General features: G+C 38.3%; 1 protein-coding gene across 3 annotated transcripts in view; it reads left to right on the plus strand.

The window, feature by feature from the left end:
- The window catches only part of AKAP12 (A-kinase anchoring protein 12), a 60,138-nt gene extending 55,961 nt beyond the window's left edge, over positions 1–4,177 (plus strand). For all 3 annotated transcript variants that reach the window (XM_081187176.1, XM_081187177.1, XM_081187178.1), the window contains one exon: positions 293–4,177. The gene's annotated coding sequence lies outside the window, so the exon portion shown is untranslated. The remainder of the gene's footprint in view (positions 1–292) is intronic.
- The last annotated feature ends 1,823 nt before the right edge of the window (positions 4,178–6,000 follow it).

Raw genomic sequence — 6,000 nt, forward strand, 5'->3', positions numbered from 1 at the left:
CCCCTTTTTAATGCTACCTTAGGTTGGTGAACGCTTAGTCTGTCCTGCCTTTAAGGGCTTATGACTGAGTCATCTCCAGCCTGGGCAGTTTCCCACATAGTTCCACTGTTGCCAGCCGCTGCATAGCAGCAGCATGCTTAACTACTGACTGCTTCCATTGATGTGGCATCTAGTTTTGGTTCATGATGTGCATAGAAAAAATCTATTATAATATGATGGTACTGCCATCTCTCTGGATAAAAGGCTCGGGCTGCAATATTTTGTTGATTTTTCTTTACTTCTGTTTCCACAGTTCTGGAAAAGTTTTGTCTTTATATTTGGAGGGACCAGTTCCTGAAGCAGCAGCAGAAGATAATGGATTCTGTTTAATTGGGTTGGAGGTCACTGATTTGGAACAGAGAACAGATGTCTGATGTCATTCTGAGAAATATACCTGACAATCCTGAGATACCATCAGGAGCTTGAACCGTCGTCTTTTACTATTGATTGTCAACACTTGCTCTTCACAATATTCTTTTATATTTTTTTGCTGATGAGTTGGAGTGGGGGGCAGAAAGTGTTAACTTTTGCTGAAATGACGTCCATACCTTAACCTGGGAAGGAAGTTGGCATCTTTTAAGCTCCCCATTTTATCAGTGCTTCCAAAACTGGATTGTAATTCTTTGTGTATTTATGTGTATATCTTCAAGCAAAATCCAATTTTAATGTATATTTCCTCCTCTTTATATGTGGAAAGAAAAAGAAAGAAAGAGAATGAAAGAAAATGATCTCACTTGTCTCACCCAGTAAAGAAACAATATATGTGACCAATAGGGAAGAATTGTGAGTGAGCTACAGTTGGCCACAGATAGATCAGAATACATATGCATTGGCTTTCCATGGTGTAGAATGGTGTGAGAACCATGTTTAATGTTGTATTGGGTCTTGATTTGGTACAAGTCATACTCAAAAGACATAGTTTTGCTTTGGAATAGTTGTGTTACTGGTTTACTAAACAGGACTTTATTTTCCATCACCTTTTATAAGCATGGCACTATGGCATTGTGTGTTGAAAATATGTCAGTTACATTCAAATGGAGAGTTAGGTGTACTTAAAAAGAAAGATTTCAGTGTACTTAAGCCTTCCTAAGTCTGCACTGACTTTCACATTTATCTGAGTACAGTTTAATTCTAAGGGAAAGTGGAAAGTCTTTAGAAGCCAGACAAATAAATAGCCCCATCAATGTTTCTTCGGCCTTCCCTTAGTCCATTTAAGAAACTGTCATACCATCATAACTTTAGGCAAATGCTGAACTGGTTTGAAGCTATCAAGAAAAATAAAGATGGTTCAATTTTTAGCGTAACATTTAATGCTCTCCTGTTTTTGGAACATCCATGTCATGAAGTAAGACAATTTATTTTCAAAAGGTTTTTGATGAGTAAAGGATTATGTTTGCTCTATATGTGTGTCCCCTCAGTAGGAAAGTATATTTCATTATGCTTGTGTACATTTAGAAAACTCTGATTTCTGAAAAGTGATTTAAACAAAAATTTGGCTTATACTGAGCTTATACTGAGCTCTTAATTAATAATTTTAAAAGCCCCAGAATTTAGGAAACATTGAGCAGGAGTCACTCTTCTGTTTTGTTAATGGAGAATTGCAGAGTTTAGTACTGGTCAGTATAGATTGTGCATAAAACTGGGCAGGCTTGAAATGCTAAATAATTGAAAGATAATTAAAATATTCAAAGCATCTAGTGTTTGATCTTCTAGACACCAAACATGTCTAGCAGGTCAAGTTATATTGCACTTTGTAGCCTTCGTACCTGTCTCAGCTGTGTCTTGCATGGCTCAGCAGCTTCATTGTCCTACATGTATAGTAATTTATTTGGAAATTATCTACGTGAGCCAAATAAGACCTTTGGGGAGCTGCACAATGAGTAAAGAAAGAAAACTGTCACTGGTCTAATAGTACCATCTAGTGGTTGCTGTATGCATAATGTAGCTTAGAAATACTTTTAGCTAACAATACTGCCTTTCTTCAAATAGAATATGGAAAGTTGTGAGTTTTTTAAAATTCATCTAACTTACCTGGAACAGCTCTGCTAATAAAATGCAAAATAATAATATGCAATTTTCTCAGTGTATTGGCAAAATTTGCAGTTCTGCGATGAAGTAGCTGATTTATGAAAATTAAAAATGGAACAATGCTTTTTATAAACCCTCTTAAAAGGTATAAAGACAACAGGGTTTCTTTGAACATCAGAAAAGTGAAACACTGATACATCAGTTTGTTTCAAAATATAACTCTGAAATAATTTTAAATAGCTAGGTGGATAAGAAAGGTGAGTGGCCATTATTTAAACATGTACGTTATCTACAGCCGTTCTTTCAGTTTCAATTACTGCCTTCTCTGACGAAGATCCACTGGTGTCACCGTGCAAGAAATAATAACATCATTTTGGTATAATCATTGAACCCTTTTGGATTACAGAGTTGCCAAACTGGCAGCCTGGATAATTGTTTAGCTTTCAAATTAGCCCATGAGTTGGGCCAGGAAGTACTGAATAGTAAATTGCGGTGGGTGGGTTCCCCCATCTCTTTACTGGCAGCTATTGAGCAGTGCTGCCAGAACAGATGGCAGCTGCTTGCTAGTAAGCCTCCTCCATCTCTGTCTCTTGATTGCAGCTAGTACACACGGTGTAACAGTGGCAAGGTATTCTCTCCCAACCCTAGGCCCATCAACTGAAGACTCTCCATGTATCTGCTAACTTCTCCAAAATGATGGCCTTCCCCCACCCCCAATCACACCACTATTGTGAGCAGTTTGCTTGTTCAGTTTGGATCAAGTTTGGGATAAATGTGTCTTACATTTGTAAGACCAGGGTAGGAGAGAATAATCAAAACCAGTAACCCTTTCACTCCTAGTGGGTGCTAGTCCATGAAGCCTCTTCACTAAGCAAAACAGTGAGCTAGTGAATAGCACCGCATCAATCTGTCTCCCTGAAAAGTAGGTGGTGTATGTATGTACACAAGTTAGCACATGCATCTCTCTGGACTTAGTGTGATAAGATATGAACTTCTTGATATGAATGAATTTGTAAGAAAGTTTAGTTTATTCAGTGCAAAATGGAAACTTTAAAAAGTATTGAAGGTTAAAGCTCAATGGCCTCCAAGAATAAGAAAAAAAAGAAATACAGGTAGGCGCTTGTTTGTGGATCAGTTAGATGTATTCCATGTGTGTGTCTACAATGTGTACAAATGTGTAAAACATTCAGTAACATGGTGTGTTCCAAAATTATTTGGGGGAATCTTTGGTTCTCCCCCACCTTAGTGGCAGCTTCCCCAGTTAGAGTATGAATTAGAAAGTTTGTTCTGATTGCCAAATGCTATTTTGATCACTTTCATTGCGTGCTTTACAACAAGTCTGTCAAAGTCATTGTCCCTGAACTTCATGTGGCCTACCAGTCATGGGTTTAGTTGATGCCTGATGAACCTTTCATAGCCGAAGGGGACCTCGAAATAAGTTTATCTCACACCCGGCAGGCCACAAAACATGGCCTGTGAATTTCACAGCCCCGTTTTACAGTGCTAAGCAAATGGAAAACCCGCTGTGAAATGCAACGTGTGTATGGAAAGCCATATTGCAGTAGCTGCAACAAGGTAAATAATAATAATAATAATAAAACAATGGCATGGCCTATGTTATCCTGGTTCTAATCTTTATAGCTCTGAGGCTGTTAATAAATATGTAAAGTTATCTAAACATTTAAATAAAACCTAGTAATCACAATGTAAATTACCTGGCTAGAAGTTGGGGAACAAGCGCTTCGTTCTTGCTTGGGTTTTTTTTAAAAAAATACTGATCTAGGGCCTTTCTAAGCAATGCAAAGAACACAAATCACATTACCAATATTTCTGCTTTTAACTGACCCGTCTCCAAAAACCAAAAGCACCAATAGATTTTTTTCCATGGTGCAGGGAGCATGTCTCCATACACAGATACTGCTTTGTTACAGTGTATTGCTTTGGCCTCAGAAATACTCAAGACGAGGCTGCAAACTTTTAGCTTGTGCCACAACTCCAAGCTTTTGCAGTTTCTTCTTAATCCAGTGTATTGGATTAACTGATACTTTGATTTTATATGTTGTTTTTAAGGTAGATTTTCATGGACTAAATAAAATACAAACACAATTCATGCTCACTGTGTCCTTTGTCATTCTTATAATTGCTGTTCTTTGTAGTCTCTTTGTCATCACACTGATGGGATTTGTACCTGAGAAGAGCAACTTTGAGAACTTCTAGCCAGGGAACTAGCATTCATCTTTTCCTGAAAGCTGAGGGGCCCATGAAATAACACCATTACTCCATTGATCCCAAGAAATGGTGGAATGCACCAACTGGGTAAGGGAAAATCAGGCTTTGGCTTGTGACAAGGACCACTTGCAGAAGCATTTTCAGGTGCACATAAAGCTATGGGATTCCCTACTGCTTTAAATGCCAAATTGCAGCCTGGGCATCTCGGAAATACCAAAACCTTTTGGTTTAAGACTAAATTGTGGTTGTGGGGTTTTAGTATAGCTTGCTTTTTGCAATCCTAAACAGTTACTCTGAAATTCTCAGTGGAACATGCTTTTATGTACATATATTTAGGGTCAGGTGATTATCTGCATTTTTATTACTTAGAAAGAATTCATAATATTGTTGCAAATAACCCTTGCTAAATATACACTGGCAGCAAGCGTTGTTAAAGCAATCCACCATATTATCCACACTAATGCAGCTACAGTAAGATTCTGTGCAGTTGTTTCATTTATGAAAATTGCTACTAATGGAGCATGTTCAGCAATTCTGAAGACTTGCAGAAGAGCATCTGGTGTGTTTGCGCTAATTGTGCAATGGTGTAGCAGTTGTAACCCATCCACATTTCTGGACAGTGCAGCAGCTTAGGTTCTTAGAATGTGAACATCTAGAAATGGAAACATTTCTGTTTTGCATTAGCATTGTCTTTATAATATCTGTCCCAATAACATTTGCACTCTATGCAGTTTAGTTCCTCCCCTTTAATCCACTGTCATTCAAATAGCTTGTCATTCCTAAAGGATTTTGGAGAGCCAAGTCCTCACTGCCTACTAGTACAAAGCAAATATTAAATGAGATTAGATTAATGCAGAATAAACGAAGAATTGGATTTGGCATGCCCATGATCCTGCCCTTATGCATGCTGACATCTTTTGCAATAGAAACAGTGTGATGATAGCCTTGACAAGAGATGCTCGGTACAATCTCTGCAAGCTTTATGAACATGCCAAAAGGGCAATTACATTACAATTAGAATAATCATATCACTGAACCTAAAGGTAAACGTACACTGACCCAATCCAGCTAAAATGGTGATTTCGGGTTGAATTTAGAGAAAAATTGAGAATGTGGTCAGTCCCTGATCCCAATCCACCCCCCAAAAGTGTCTCCTCTTTCCAAAAATGATGTTTTTCAAAAACCAAAAGTGTCACCCATTTGATTTTTAGATCTCACCGCCTCCACAAGCTTCACTGTGCCACAAGCCACCACATTCACCAAGTGCCTTGAACTGCCAACAGGTTTGGGGAGGGAAAAGGGGGAGTTGGGGAAGTCTACAAGTACCTTTCCATGGCTTTTCACTGAATTTAACCCTTAGATAGCAATCATTTGCATATATTTAGGTGTAAGACCCTTTGAAAGCAGTGGGACTTCTTTGAGGTTTTTTTTAATAGACTTAATAGTCAATCTTTTAGAGTGCATCAAAAGGGGGGGGGGGTTCAAATTAGCCTGTGGAAGGCATTCCAGATATATAGCCATCATGGTACCAACTTCACTTCTTTCACCAGTGAACCAGAGCTGATTTAAAAGGTTAGGTGCCTAGAGGTACAGGTGATCTTTCTAAGTAGCCAGGCCCCAAACTCTTTATAGAGCTGTGAAGGTTAATGCCAGCACTTCATAAATTAAATGGAGCCTAGAATTTAATAGGCAGCAAGTAATTTG

The sequence above is a fragment of the Podarcis bocagei genome (genome assembly GCF_964188305.1).
Source record: "Podarcis bocagei genome assembly, chromosome: 3".
Lineage (NCBI taxonomy): Eukaryota > Metazoa > Chordata > Lepidosauria > Squamata > Lacertidae > Podarcis > Podarcis bocagei.